The following is a 16,835-nucleotide window of genomic DNA, read 5'->3' as shown; positions in this document are numbered from 1 at the left end:
TAAAAAAGTGCAAAACATTCAGTGCGGACAATTTATACCCCTTTTGCTCTCGATGCAACGTGTCATGTGCGAAATTGACTCTCAAAGCAGAAGAGAGAAGCAGCAAACATATTCGATAGCACGGACACGGAGTAAAGACGGAAAACCTACTTATTTCATTCGTTACATTATTTACTTTTTTCACTATTTCCACTGTACATTACATCGTTGGGACTATTTCGTATTAATTTGTGTAACGGGTGAGTCATAAGTAGCGGGATTAAATTCATGTCACGTTTTCCGCGACTAGAGAGACAGCTGTGTGTGGTTTTGTTCTCATTTTTGTGGACGTTGTTCGTGCTAAGTATGTTTTCGTTTGTTTACGATGAAGGTCGCGGAACAGAATTTTCTCCGAGAGCGCGTCTTTCGGATCCTTAGACAGCCGTCAACATGACTCAACAGTCACTCGGGCGTTTAGTTGCTATCTCATTCTATGACTCGACTATCGAATTTCCTTCTTCCTCGGTAAACAGACTTCAATGCATATTGAAGTGACTCACCCCAAAATGAATTCGTTTCTCTCTCCCATGTATCACGTATGCATGTATCGATGTCTGAAGGAAACAGGAAGGAAAGACGACATGCTTTGGGGGAATTGTGTTCAAAACGCCAGACTACACACCGTGATACGCCGCAAACTCTGAGGACTTCGTTGGAATGTTTTTATACATCCGCCCTATAGTATTTTTTTATTTTGCTGGTAAAAATTGACTCAAAATAAACTTGTTCCAATTTTTGACGTAGGACTACGTCTTTCTACCTTTCTATCTTTCTATCGTTTCTACCGTTAAGACCTAAAATATTCGTTCTTCTACGGCTCGGTGTGTTTCATGAGTGTAAAAAAGAGGGGAGCAAATTCTTTATAATTATGGAAATTCACGACGGAGGGGTTGTGCAACACTTATAATGAACTGATATACAAATGACGGGATTTTTTTTCTTCTAAAAACATTCCGGTATTTTCTTCTTTTCATTCTAGTAATTTGTAAAACCGTAAATCTCCCATTTGAAGATCGGGATTCACAATGATGTCCTAGTAAAAGGTCTGACTTGAAGTTGAGCCGAAAGCCGTGTTTGTTTCGCGAACCGTTTCCGTGCTCCTTCGAGAAATGATAACGAACCGCACTGAGTGATCCCGATCGATCGAACATGTGTAGCAAACAATAATTGGAATCAATCAATTCTGCTGTGCGCAGGCAGACTGATAAAAGTGGGAACCAGCAATTGGATCACGGTAATTGAACCCCAAACTTAGGGGGTCAAACGTTTAGCCTCATTCCGTCCGTTTATCGCTCTCGCTGTGTGTGAAATCCAAACTTGAAGATCGATATGCATTAGTGAACTCGCTGGCCTATAAAACGTATCAAGCAAAAATAAAAGAGATAGGAAAAAAACAACAACACACCGAATTAACTATCCAAAACAACTCTCCACACAGCCACTACTACCATGGAGTGTTTTCGGCGCCATGACGCATGTTGCCAGAAGACGACGGCATTCGAAGCGAGAGGCGCACAGTGGGCGTGAGCGTGAAATGCGCGTTATTTACCTGAGCACTTTTCTTTCACCGCCTGTTTCCGATTAGGAAGATTGTATCTGATCATGTTTACCGCTGATTAAAAAAATTGTTTCCACTTGAAGTTTCGATTTCTAAGCACAGACTCTGTTTTCCCTTTTCAGATTCAACCACGTTGGGTGCAGTGAGGTTAAATACACCGATATGTGAAATTTTTTATGCAGGTAAATCAGAAATCTAATCGTATTTTGAGTTATATTTTCGAACGCATTGGTGGGATCAATATGTTGCAATAGTGCTGAACTGAAATCAACAAATCAACTCTAATAGGGGGTAATTCCGTACAAAACAATTCAACGCTACATAATATCTTGCTCCACAACCGAAGCGGCGCAAGAAATATGTTTGTGTGGAGAATGAAACAAACCGCCAAAAAATAAAGCACTATAAATATACTCGTGTTTGCACAACTTAACCCATCTGTTTTTTGGCGCTGAAAAAAAAACTGAAATGAGAAAGGTTATTGATCGCAGAAAAATAATAAAACCCCCAGAGGGAGGATGTTGGGTGTGTTCTCAGGTTTGGTATTGCATTTGAACAAATTGAACGATTTTAATCCCCATGCGAGTGAGAAAATCCAATTAGCAATTAAATTAAAATGCATTATAGCAGCATTGTGATTGACAGTTTGTTTTCCCAGCGGAGAATGGTAATTCGCAAATGGCGCGGTGTAGCTATGTTTGTCTTTGGGTTAGTATGACTAAATAAAACCAGCTCAGTAAGAATATGTGTCAATGTCACCCATCCGTTGATTGATTATCAGCTTTAACACTTAGGAATTGCAATTGTCTAACAAAACTGAAGAAGATGAAGAAATAGTGATATCAATTTACTCTTTTTGGTCGTTTTTTTTATTTATATAGTGTAAGTGGGGGCAATTTTGACCCCCTAAGGAATACGGTCTAAACAAAAAAAAGTCACATTGTACACTGAGCTACACTTGTTTTCTCTCAATCAATAATGTTTAATCATTATATCAAGCTTCAAACTACACCCAAAATTGATTGTTAGCTCTTATTTGTCCTTTTTACTCTTAGAATACACTTTCCAACTTCATTTTGTAATGAGGTGTAATATACGTTTATACGCAATAGCATCATTAGCTATGTGGATAGCGTAGTCGTGTAAAACAGCATTGCATTCCAGCCGGCCTTGGTTCGATCCTCGTTGACGTCGTTTGGACTTTTTTTTTTGGTGCAATCCAAAAAAAATGGGAAAAGAAAGAGATTTCTGTTTCCATACATGCAAACATTTTAAGCGTTGAGGGACAGATGATTTTATTTGCTCAATTTACGCTTCAAGACACGAAAAGGTATGGTTTCTGCCGAAAATGAAATGCTTTCTGCCAACGCTAGTTTAGGTGTACCAAATATATGAAAGAGATTCTTGTGGGGTGATTTGGTCATGTGTGTGTAGGATCAGATTTCTTGGCCTGAAGCCGGGCCAGAAAAATTGCATCGAGATCGAGCAATTCCTTGTTCATCAAAGATTTTTTTTTGTATAAAAGGATGGCATTACCCGACATGTAGCATATCCTATCTATTCGGTGACAATTATTGTTGAACGTGACATTTTAGGCGCCTCATGAATCCGCCAAACCAATCACTTCCGGCTTAGCGGACTTTGAGATCGAACGGATGAGTAAACTTATTTTTATTTTTAGCCAATTCAAATGCCATTTTCCGGATATCATGTGATGCACACCTGTGTAACTTCGTAACTTTTATATAACGTACAATTCACCTTTAAAATTGTACGTTGTATCGAATTGTATGTTATATCGAAGCATAATAAAGAACTCAGAAACGTTGCTTATATTACTTTACACCCATACCCCGCTATACGACCGCTCTTTATACGGCATTTCGCTATAACGGCCCTCTCCAATTAAGCCAGGTTTTCGATTTACGGCTTAAATTGATTCGTTATAACGGCAAATTTTTTTTTCTCGAAAAAAGATAAAATACATATTGAATAATATTACATATTTCATCAATTTGGCACCGATCCTATTGAATTTGTATGAATTTGTATTATAATAATTGATTTCCTTATACGGCTTTTCGCTTTGTGGAGTCATTCCTGTATGAAGAATCCTGAATAAATTCTTTTCTACTCGTAACATTTTTGTGTATAAATTCTCGCGTTTCACATGTTCTTAACATGTTTCTAAAAAGCATGTGAATCGCGATAATTGATACATAAAAATGTTTATACAAATTATCACAATTTACATGCTCTGCTAATTTTTTCCTATTAAGAAACAAATCAAGAGAGAATTTACACACAAAAATGTTACGAGTAAAACACAATTTTTTCAGGATTCTTCATACAAAAATACTTTATATTCCAGAATCCATAAAAGAAAGCGAATATAGGCTATATGAACTTGTCGTCTTCGACGAAAGTTCATATTTTAATAAGATTTAAAACTTTGTCGAATGCACTATAATGCTATCTTGACTTTTAACAAAACTAGGATTAGTTGTATTTTTTTCAAAAAAAAAAACCTCAAAAAGCAGTTGTTAGAAAAACTTTTTTCCTGTAAAATGGCCCATCTTCCTATGTATGGACGACTTGTTGATAATTGTATGGGCTATTCATACATTTTTATTTGACAATTTTAAAAGAATTCGTTTTTGAGAAAAGGGCCTGGCCGGGTAAGGGAGTAAAAAGTGCCCCCAAACCAAATCACTAGCTGTATAGCAAATATTGTAAAGGATATTAAATAAGAAATTTTGGTGGTTTATTTGAACCCCTATGTGGTTTGACGTAGGATCTATAGTGAAAAACGTACTTTTTCGTTTATTTCACGCCATCCTCAATAGATCCGAGATAAAAATTTGAAAAAATACTGAATGTGTGTGTATCAAGAAAAATTATCAAAAAAAAAAAATTCATCAAAAATTTTAATACTAAAAAAAATATTTAAATTCAGAAATTTTTTTTTGGATTTAGAGATTCAGTACTACTCTAATTCATATTTAAATGTGCTCTTACGGCTTTTCTAGATTGATAAATATCTTCAAACTGTTTTTTTTTCAAATATCTAATAATAAAAATAAAATTTAAAAAAATACACAGTACAAAAAAATGTTATAGATTTTCTGGCATTTCGAAATTTAAAAAAAAAATGTTCTTTTCATATTCTTTTCACAAATCCTCTTCGCATTGAAATTAACCAATTGAAAACAACTCTATTACACTATTATGTCGCAGTTACACGACATCTGTCCCGGAGTAATCAAGACAAAACACTATATGCCCAATGAAATTAAATAAAAGATTTTTTTCTCAAGGAGAATTTTCAAGTGGGAGCATTTGCTATAACTTCGCGGAGCACCATTTGAAAACCCTTGATTTAAGGTATACCCTTCCCTTCAACAACATTTATAGGTATCGAAACAACATTGTCATTGTCATGTTCAGTAAATTTAGTTTTTAGAAACAAGTGTTCGAAATTTGAGTCAAAACGGTAGTAGAAAAATCTTATCAGAAAAAGAAATCTGTTCAAAATTCTTTGCAGGAAACTTTTTTTTCTCTGTTAAGTATATTGATTATAAAAGAAAAATTTAATCATCGGACATTATTTTTATGTGAAAATGTGTTTATTTCTCTTTAGAATATAATCCTTTATTTGTTTTTTGCACACATGTAGTTTCTCCCAGTTTCGTATGCCCAAATAAAGAGTCGAACATCCGGCTGCCGAATATTCGGCCACCCGACCTCGAAGCTCGCCGGATGTCCGGTATCCGGCCAAACTACTATCTGATTTATCACTAGTTTAGGAAGCCAATGAAAATGGTCACCTCGATTTTTCATACGGGACTTCCTGTGAAATGTTGATTTGCACGATAAATTACCCTATGCAAAAGTTTAGCTCAATCGGTCTTCATTTACTAGTGCACCGAAAAATAACCCAAGATGACCATTTTTATTGGCACTCTAATATAGGTATTTTGTTACCCTTCTAAACTCGAGTCGACCGCGAGTAATCGGTTTCCTATTTTATTAACCATAGAATTAAGGAAACATGTTAATATATGCTAGTAGAAATATAGTTAAGAGTTTGGCTCCTTTAAACTCATGTAATTGAACCTGTAAAAATAAAAGATTTAATAAAAAAAAATATAGGTATTTGTTATAATCCAATAAGGGGATTTCGAGTTATAGTTATAGAATCCATCTCACTGTATTCGAAGGTGAGTATAGTATTTTTCTGGATATATTATCTGTCGTAACACCTACATCTCCAGACCTTTTGAACGGAATAATGAACATACTTTCAATCTTATAATTAATCCGATTTGGTGCTTCCGCTGGAATGTTCGGAACCCATTTAGCGCCAGTGTACACCACGCGAATCGCTCTTACGCCGTCGGCATCATCCCACCTTCTCGATCGCCGTAAATCCCCGAATTTACGTCGACCGACGTTACGCAACCCTCACCGCAGACACTCGGTGTGGGGTGCGGTGAGAAAGCGACGTTTTCCCTAACCCGGTCAACCAAACCGTACTCTACCCTACACACTGCACAAAACTAGAACGAAGAACTTGCGCCAAACCGACGCCAACGCTCTCACCAACGGCCTACACGTAACGCGTTCATTCATCAACGCGCGCTACAAAGAAACGTGGTATAGTGGTGAACGTAACAAATTGTAGCCCCAACGGAGCGACGTAAGACGCCGTACCCCGCTCTCGACCAAACCCGGGGCAAAACTGTGAGAATTCTGTTTACACAACATTCCATATTTTACGATTGCACACAAAGAACAAGCGCGCCTGGGCGGAGAAATTCCACGCGGGGGAAGCTAGCAGAATCGGGTGCGACTTCCCGATTTCTCGACGCTCTCCTGCCCGATAGCGGTTTCGTACCATTGCTGGTTGAACGTCTAATTTTGGCGTTAATTCGGAACGAACCAAACAACTGCAACTCATGGCGGGGACGACTCTGACTGGGCGCAGATACTGCCAGGAACCTATGGTTTAGATTGACAGCGGGCGCAATTTGGCAAAGGCAGTCGATTGGGTAAACAATAAATATGCCACTCATCAAAGCGTGGACGCAGGCATAAAGCATGCAAATGGGTGTTTGATTGTCTAACGAAGCGTGTGCTGTGGAAAACTATCAGAAAAAACGCAGGGTGAACTGCCCTGAAAGCTGAATCACCAGAATGACAAGCGTATCCGGTTTCTGATATTAATTTGTCTCTCCAGTTTCACTATCGACACCCTCTATGTGCAATGGTATCCACAAATGAAGGAAACCCACATCTCTCATCCCCTCGGAAGGTAGGCAGTCGGTCACCTGGACCGCGTACGTTTATGTGCGCGTACGGAGAGGCAGCACAACGGCGGCCGTGTCTCGTGGCCGTGAAGTAGAAGTAGGGTGTTTCACTGCCAGGGTTATTTTTAGACCCTTGAAGTCACCCACCTCGTTCAAGTGCTGTCGGAGACACTTCGGAGGGTTGCGGCTAATTTTAAAGTTGGAAAATAAAAGCGAAACTAAGCGAGAATCCAATCCCCCCCTTCATTCATTCACCAAAAAATCAACCAGAACGTCACGGAGCATTTCTGGTAACCGAAAATGTGTGTGGGTAGAGAAGACGTATAGGATAATTAAAATAAGAACAGGCAGGAAGATCAATCTTCGAATGTGATTCGGCAGTGGAGAGGATTAACTACAATCTCGAGTGACGCAGATGGAACGTGGAATCATATTCGAACCTATGCAGGTTTGGCGCATTTCCGCGAGCATCTGTAGAATTGGTTTTTGATCGTTTTGATCATCGGCACAGCGTTTGCTGTTTTTCGATGCAGGGAGGATTAGGTTTGTGCTACAAACAACCAATCGGCAATATCATTATTCGAGTGTAGAAAAGTCAATCAATGATCTCGCTTCTTGCTGGTGGCTGATAAAAATAGATATATTACATCGCCTAGCTCTATCGTAGACTCGAGTGGTGAAAAGAAAACTATATAATCAATTCTTAATTCGTAAATCAATTCCGATTTGAATTGTTGTAAAAGAACTAGATGATTTTTCCTCTTTTACAAGGATTTATATGGAATCGACAATACTTATTTGATTAGTACATGGATATATATCAAAACATCATATTTTTCTCAGAAAAACCTGAATAAAACTATCATTTCCGTGTAATTTCACTACATTTCTTATCAAAGTAAATCTTTAGCTGGAGCATATAGAATTCTCGTTCAGACTGAAGGTTATCGGAAACATCAAACAGAGATTTATCGCGATCGTTTCTGAAATATTTATTCGAATATAGGATGTAAAGAACGCTCAGTCGCACTGATAAAGTAGAAAAAAACTGCTTATACCGAATGCAACCATCAAGGGATACCACTGTATATCTCAATTTATGCATGTGAGTTGAGCATCGGAGCAAAAACGTCCGATATACGAGCAGTGCCACGATAAAGTAAGGTTGATTAAAAGAGAAATTAAAGTTCTTCCTTCTAAACATTAGCGGCTTTTTTCTGTATTTTAACTATATATCGTAATTCATCGAAATCCGGACACTTAAGCACATGATAATTTCAATTACTAAAAATTATTGACTTACAATAGCATGAAAAATTACCGTTCCCATATAAGTTATAAATCACAAAATTCCACAAAATCAAGTTATATTTGTTCAAAATTTGTAAATTTCATCATTGTGCCGTGATTTTAAATCCGGACACTCTTATGCAACTGCTTCAAGAAGAAATTTCATCGTTTACTTCGATCCGTTAGGATATAACATGTTTGTCTGAATGTGCTTTTTATTCCGGACATGGGTTTGCGAAACACAAATATGTGTTTTCATATTTGCCATTTTTTTGTCAACAGCTAGGTACAATGTTTGACACAACACTAAATGGATACAATAGAAACTATCCGTCACAATAATTCAACATGCAAAAGATGTTATGGTTTTGGTATGATATTGAATATAATGAAAAAGTGTCCGGATTGAAAAGCGTCCGGATTCAAAAGCATTACTGCAATTGCTGAAATTTCCAAAATTAGCACTCAGCTCGGTTTCTGCAGCCCAAAATGAATTCATCTTCAAATATCCTGTCATATACAGTGATAGGCATAAAACAAACTCACCTTGGATGTTTAGAAACTTTTCTCAATTTCTGGACTAAAGGGTGTGTCACATCAAATTGCATCACGGAAAAAACGCAGTAGAAATTTTATTTTTAGGAATTATATCTTCAGCTTTCACTTATAATCAGATAAGAGTGTATAGCTCACGTTGGCCATGCTTCACTGTCAATTTTTCGTAAATTTGGAAAAATGTCGTTGAACGAAAAAGAGCGTCGTGAATTAATCCTGCGCACTCATTTCGAGAATCCGGAGTTGTCACATCGGGACATCGGTAAGATGCTGGGAATCGTCCAATCCACGGTCAGGAGAGTACTAAAACGATACTTCGAGAACCTAACCATCGACCGGAAGGTGAAGAACGGCAAAAATGGATGCTCCGTCAGTGAAAAAGATCACAAGCACGTAGTTAAGCAGTTTAGACGTGATCCGAGAAGTTCGGTCCGGGATGTCGCCAATAAGCTGAATTTGTCAAGTTCAATCGTCCAGCGGACCAAGCAGCGGGAGGGCCTGCTTACATACAAGGTTCAGAAGGCTCCTAACCGCGACGAAAGGCAAAACATGGTGGGGAAGACGCGAGCCCGGAAGCTGTACACCGAAATGCTGACGAAGCCGCATTGCCTGGTAATGGACGACGAAACCTACGTCAAAGCGGACTTTCGTCAGCTGCCGGGCCTGTTGTTCTTCTCCGCAGAGGACAAATTCAGCGTTCCGGAGGAGATTCGCAAGCAGAAACTATCCAAGTTTGCCAAAAAGTACATGGTGTGGCCGGCACGGTAAACGGGCAGGTTTACCTTAAGGAGTGCCTACAGAAGCGCTTACTACCACTATTGAAGCAGCACGAGGGCCCGACCATCTTCTGGCCGGATCTCGCTTCGTGCCACTATTCAAAGGACGTGTTGGAGTGGTACGAAGCCAACGGGGTCACCTTCGTGCCAAAGGAAATGAACCCGCCCAACGCGATTATGAAGCAGGCCCTCCGGAAGAACCCAAAAGTTGTCAAATCGGAGGCGGACTTCAAGAGAAAATGGATTTCTGTTCAAAAAAAACTACAACCTGACGTTGTACAGAACCTTATGGACGGGGTAAAGAGGAAGGTGGAGAATACGGGCTTGGGCTCGAAGTATGAATAAAAAGAAAATGCCAAAAGTTGTTTAATAGTTTTTATTTTACTGTCTAAAATTTTCAAAAGGATCGGTCTACTGGGCGAATTTCTACAGCGTTTTTTCCGTGATGCAATTTGATGTGACACACCCTTTATATTATCAAAAACTACTGCCTTAATTTTACAGAACTGTTTGTTAACTATTACTCTTTCAAGAAATTTACATGTTTTGGCATTTCGTTAGAATTTGTTCACTCCCTTACATGACTTTCTTAATGTGTACAAGTATGCGTTGACAAAAATAAAAGACCACCTCAAAAAAATACTATGAAAATCATTCAAACCCTTTGAGTAACCCCTCGTTTCTTCGTGTTATGACAGTTAGAGCTGTGCGGTATTCTTAGCAATCGATACTGAAGTGATATAAAGCAAGTGTTGTTCACATTGTATTAAAAGCAGCATTAGATAACGGTTTTCTCAATTTTGTTTGAGTTTTGTTAAGTAAAAAACAGCAATTTTGTTTATTTATTTATTTTTTTTTTCATTGCATTTCCATCATATTCAGCTGGATTCAATTCATAAAACTTGAACTTAACATTTTATTTCAATGACACGCAAAATATCAATAGAAAACAAGTATTAAGGAGGAAAAAACAAATCACACAATAAAAGCAATAAAGTTGAGAGCATCAATATTAAGTGTGGCCTTCAGAAGGTTCAATGACCTGTTGTTTAGACATACTATCGACCATGTTCAGGAGGTGCTGAGGGTCGATTTCGTACCACGGCTTCTGAAGAGCTGTGAAAGCCGTGAAAAAAGCGTCCTTATTAGTGACGCCATCTTTCACTACTTAGTTGTCGAGAATGGCCTACAGGTTCTCGATCGGGTTGAGATCAGGACTTTGTGGTGGCCATTCAAGAAGTCTTATTTTGCGTGAATCGGAATAAGCTTTGGTCTTGTTAGCAGTATGTTTCGGGTCGTTGTCCTGTTGGAAAACGAAGCTCTTTCGTAGGCTAGTTTTTCGAAGCGATTTTTTCTGATTGTTAAGGGGATGGGGATGTCAATGTAGACATCTGCTGCCATGATTCCGTGAATTCGCACCAGATTTCCAACACCAGCCCAGAAAAAGCATTATTGCCTCCTCCGTGCTTGACTGTAGCCTGCAAATCACGTTCCTACAATCCTTCATCATCCTTTCGCTACACATTTCCGCGCCGCTTTTTGTTGAAAAGCTCAAATTTCGGTTCGTCAGTCCAAAGTATTTTTTTTCCAAAAATCTTTGGGTTTGTCAACATGTTTCCGGGCAAATTCCAACCGTTTCAGTTTATTTTTCTTGCTGATAAACGGAGGTTTTTTTGTGAATCTGCTCTTGAACTCATACTCAGCTAGTCCGCTGTGTACGGTTCTGGCCGATACCAACGAAAGGTTTTTCTGAATGACTTTGAATGATATTTTTGGTGATTTCTTCACTTCCCGAATGATTCGTTGATCCGTCCGGCTATCGGTCTTCCGACGACGGCCTCATCCGGATCTGGCAGCAAGCGAACCGTATGCTTTGTGCTTGTGCACAATTTCACGGACTGTTCCCTGGTTTATTCAGAACATCTCTGCAATCTTTCGCTGTGAAATCTGCTGCAAATGATCCTGAACAACAAGATTTTCGGACTCGCATGCTGTTTTTTTCCACCCATTTTGATTTTGTTGAAAACTCTTTGTGTAGACAAAAACAATCGACTTTCATGTTTCATGTGTAAACAACACTTTGTTTATATCGCATTAATCAAATCATTGAAAGGTTGTGAATAATATCGGGCTTTTATTTCTGTCATCGCATATTTGCACACTTTAAAGGGGCAATATAATGAAGTCAACAAAATCTAACAAAAATGGCAAAACTTGTTAATTACTTGAAAGAGTAATAGTTAATATACAGTCTCATGAAATTGCGGTAGTAGTTTTTGATGAAATAGTCCAGAAATTGAGAAAAGTTTTTAAATATGCACGGTAGGCTTTTTTATGCCTATTACTGTACATTACATGGACCTCACCCAGGTTCATCCTCGGTTGAGAGATGAAGAGGGGAATCGATAATCTGCATAAAATCTATTGAAAATAACTGTGAAATTCGATTACATTTTTGATGCATTCCTTATAAATTCCATTCAATGTTCAAATGTTCGCTGCGATTTTAAAGACGAATTGAAATCCACATTTTCATGCCATTTAAAAGTACTGAACAATACCTCCGAGCTCCTTTCATATCGAAACTAATCCTCTTCAATCCACTGATTAACACTGGTTACAAGGCTTGGAGATATCATGATTTCAAAAACTACTTACATATCATGGTGCGTAAAACTCCTCTCCCGCTGAGGATAAGAACCGTGAGTGAGGCGAACCAAAAAAAGACGTCACCTCGTCATTCCTCGGGTTTATGTTTAATTCTTTTAGCCGTGTCACACATAATTTACAACATCCTCCCCTGTTGTTTCTATTTTCAATTCCGCAAAGAGACAACGCAAAATGCGTCACAGTCGTCTTTCCGCCGGAATGATTTTAAAATACTGTTAATACATGAATCAAAATAATGGGTAATGTTTATGGTTATGGGGATATTACAGTTTACCCATTACAAAATAAGGACATCACAGATATTATATCGGTACCACTCGGACACGTTATCACGTTATCTTATAGAAGTGGGTTTTTCAATCAGACAAATGAATTAATCTAGAATAAATAAATCTGACGTTTCACCTTCATACAATTATACCGCTGCTAGGTACACCCCAAGATAAACTTTAAGTTATTTTGCTGGCAAATAAATACTCTAAAGTCTCCTTCCACCACGAGGAGCCAAGCTGCGGTTCCACGCTTATCACCGGCTGACATGTTTTCATTGAGTTTATTGCAGCCATTGCAGCCGATTTTTTTCTTCACTATGCGTTGCGCATTCGAATGCGACTGATCTGGTGGCCGAGGAGTCTGATCGCTAGAATATTAGTGCGAATACAAAATGTGTATTCTGACAGCGCGGGCACTGCATGACGTCGTCGCCGCCACTACTTAGCTCGTGTCGGCTGATGAGTAAAGCTTCCCAGGATGCTCGCAATGCTTCGCGCGTTAGCCGTGTAAAACGGGAGGCCAAACATCAGTCGCGCTGCCTCCGGTTGTACGTGAACGGCCATGACTGGCACATGACTGTGGCATTCCGGTACGCTGACAATGCTGATGATAATAATGATCGCTTGGGCTAGAAGCACGCGATCGAAATCTGCCGGGGTTGCATGAAATCTGGAAAAAAAAATTAGTCATATTTAGTTTTTAAATTTATTTTAAATATAAAACTATCAAGCAGGACATTTGCTCTCAACTTTCGACACAATTAACTAAAAACATCAAAACACTAATTCCACGATGAATCGGCCGCCCCGATTTTCCCCGATTTTTTGTAACTTTTTACGTAATGGTGGCAGCCGCCTAGAATCACGTTTTTCGTTATTAGATGATCAATTTTAATAACGACTAACGTGTCCAGAATCATTTACTTTTTTTCAGAAAATCATAACTCGAAGTTGTTGGGAAATCAACTAACTATTTGAGACAATAAAATTCTAAATACAACGTTGAAAATTCTTACTCAAAAATATTTTCAAAAAAATTATAACTCATAACCCCTTCCTTTTTCAATATCTTCAAAAATATTTTCATTGGTAAACAATTTCAATTCAACAAAGTTTGATTGTTGAAAGTTTGAAGATTCACTAAAATGAATACAGATTGGACTCGATTATATACAGTCTCGATTATATACTGATTCGATTACAAATAATTCGAATCTATACAATTTTGGACTCGATTATATGCAGTTTGAAAAAAAAAAGGTTTTTGATTTGATGTATTCTTTCAACGTTAAGGTGAAATTTAAGTGGCTATTATAAGTACAGTGGAGTAAAAATCGTGATTTTCGAAGATTTAGCTCGAATTTTCACCACGAATATTGCGGCGAAATCAAGAAGAAAGATAGATGTTTGGTGTCGAAGAACAAATTGTAGAGCGGTTTGAGAGCTATAATTTGGTTGATAGTTGATAGTGAATCTTTTTTATTATGAATTTTTGGGATAAAACTAATAATAACACATAAAAAATTTCCAAGTTCTAAGTTTTTCACATCCAAAATGTTATTCATATTCATTAATTTTGATGTTTCATTACTATATCAGCCATTCCATGCCAAACCGATATAGTGGTTCATAGATTTTTGTCAAAAGTAGTCATTTTGTTCTTGATCGTAAAACATTAGACCCAAATTTTTTTTTTCGTTAGAGTGCCAATTTCCATTTTAGGGTGATCCAAAAACTCAACTTTTTCCTCTTTTTTTCAAAAATTCATAACTTTTGAACCACTGAACCGATTTAGATGATCGACATATCAAATTAAAGGCAAAAAAAATAGTTAACTAGCAAAATACTGGATTTCAATTTCGTAATTATTGAGTGTAGTCATTTTTTATTGTGTTCATGGCTTTGGACTAGAGGGCGCTATATTTTTTTATGTTTTCTCTTGAAAGCTGAGCTTGAAAGCTTTTTTACATAATATATCTCGATATCAGAGATGCTATTTTTTTCGTTTTTGAGATATGATTTTCCAAAGTTAACCGGTGGTTCGAAAAATCATTTTTGCCCTTTTGTCCAAAAATATTTTTCTGCAAAAAATCATAACATTTGAACTACTGAACCGATTTAGATGATCGACATATTAAATTGAAGCCGATAGGCTAATCTTCTTTGAAAAAAAAAACTAGCGGGAAGATTGGAATCTAGGCGCATAGGTCTAGTCTAGTCACACAGGAATATTCAACGAAGACTTAAAACGTGTGAAATTTGGAAACGGAAATTTTCAAACGGAAGTAACATAATCGTCTTACGTAGAGTACTTTTTGTGTTGAGCCAGTTTGAGACAGAGTCTGAAATAAAAAAAAGGACTATAACTCTGTCATTGTTGAAGTTCGAACATCTGCGTAGAAGGTCTTTTTTCATCAAATATGATCCTCTATCACCTCCTGAGAGATCCAGGATAATTTTTTTTTGCATGTGAGAAAGGTGTGTTTTGACTTTAAGGGGATGAATCAAAAATTCTTCTTTTACTTTCAACAACGATCCAGATGTCTGATTAAAATATGATGCAAAGGAATGCTGTTGGGAATGCCATCATCACTTGTATTCCTGGGGTAATTGTCAATGAAAAATTCGTTCGGCCCTAACAAATTTACTCGAGATCATTGACTCTGTAATTGACACGGGTAATGGTAATAGAGGAAAAAAAGGGAACCGAGAATCAACTCATTTTTTGACACATTGGATACGCGGTTCAACAAGGAAACAATTCAGAAACAACCCATAAATGCTGATGATTGATAATGGTCCTTTTGTTACCTTTGTCATCGCGATGAATTATTTCTCGTTGCGCCTATTAGTGGATTTATTTTTATATACTTGGATGCAAAAAAAATATATCGGTAGTTTTATCAAAAAACGTTATCTCGGTCATTATTTCTGAAGGCATTTTATTTGGCTACTGCTGGTTCTTTTGTTGTTGAAGTTCAGCATATTCTAAGCCTCTTCTATGTTGGAATTCAGCATTCAAAATTTGTTTTATATTATATTATTAGAATTCATATTAGTTTTGGTTTGTGTACAATTACATATTAAATTCGTTTATTGTTTTGCTTTCCGTCCATTATGAAAATGCACACTATAAAATGTCCCATGGTAATTATGCAATTGTGTGGACAATCGCAAAATTCAACTGAGCTGAAGAGCTGTTCCAAATGAGCAGCTCACTTGTATGAGCTGAACGACTTTGAGCCGCTCACCATGATGAGCTGATTTGCCCATCCCTAATTCAAACTAATATTTCGCCATGTTTGTTAACGATCGACAAAATTATTCTGGAGTATGTCGCCTTGATATGTGTTCACCGTGGGTTTTTTTTGCCTCATTCCGTTGGCGGGGTTGCACTGCTACTAGACGGAACCTGTTTGCGGGTAGATTCGTTTTTGTGCGGTTCCCTATATGTGCGATTTTTTTTTTGTTAAATCTGAACTTGCATTGCACGAACTAATCGTACCAATAATCCGCGTTGACGGCATCGAGCTTAGTATTACGGAATGAGGGAGTAGGCATGACAAAATGGGTTTGCAGAAGAAATGAACAAACTTTTAAAATAAAAATTATGAATGAAAATTATTTTTCCCAAACAAATTAGTACTCCATGTAAATGAAAATCACTTTTGCTTGCAAGTAGTGAAAAATATCATACAAAAATTATATCTAAAGATAATTTTATATCATAATGGTAAGTTTTGGCAAGAGTATCTGAAAATTCATAGATTTTTTTTTTAAATTAGGGTCAGAACAACGTACTTCTAGTAGATAAATAACGCCAAGAAAAAAAATTCATACAAATTTTAGCAATTAAAAACTGCCTTGGGGCAGACTAATCTGATGGAGAATAGTTGGCCTCATGCAAACTAATGTCGTATCCAGATGTCGACACTATTCCGCCGTCAACGCAAATAAAGTCGAATAGGGAGGTTCGCACAGGGTGGGATTCGCATAGGGATGGTTTGATTTGATCTGTAACTATCAATAATTATTGCCCTTCGATATCTTTGACGTTGCGTTTTGAGATTACAGAGTGTTATTCGCGATAAATTAGAAAAATAGCATTGGTTCGATTTATTGTAAAGGGGTTCTCCAGGTACCTTCTCAGGTCACTCCGCCGTGTACATACATAACAATTTGGAGACGTCCAATCGAAAAACAGTTCAGAGTTCGCGTTTATAGAATCACATCGCTTACCGCAGTGAATCCTGATTCTCGACCTTTCCCACTAACATTTATCCCTCCCATGATAACCACTAGGGAACCACGCTATAGAGGCGACCCTTCTGGCCTTCGGGCGGTGATTATCATACTAACATTCCTT

General features: G+C 37.7%; 1 protein-coding gene across 1 annotated transcript in view; it reads left to right on the top strand.

The window, feature by feature from the left end:
• The first annotated feature begins 1,717 nt into the window (after positions 1-1,717).
• The window catches only part of LOC129772845 (SNF-related serine/threonine-protein kinase), a 38,278-nt gene continuing 23,160 nt past the window's right edge, over positions 1,718-16,835 (top strand). The window contains exon 1 of the mRNA XM_055776358.1: positions 1,718-1,779. The gene's annotated coding sequence lies outside the window, so the exon portion shown is untranslated. The remainder of the gene's footprint in view (positions 1,780-16,835) is intronic.

The sequence above is a fragment of the Toxorhynchites rutilus genome, chromosome 3 (genome assembly GCF_029784135.1).
Source record: "Toxorhynchites rutilus septentrionalis strain SRP chromosome 3, ASM2978413v1, whole genome shotgun sequence".
NCBI classification, from domain to species: Eukaryota; Metazoa; Arthropoda; class Insecta; order Diptera; family Culicidae; genus Toxorhynchites; species Toxorhynchites rutilus.
The sequence above is the reverse complement of the archived record's forward strand: the minus strand, read 5'-3'. Positions and strand labels throughout refer to the sequence as shown.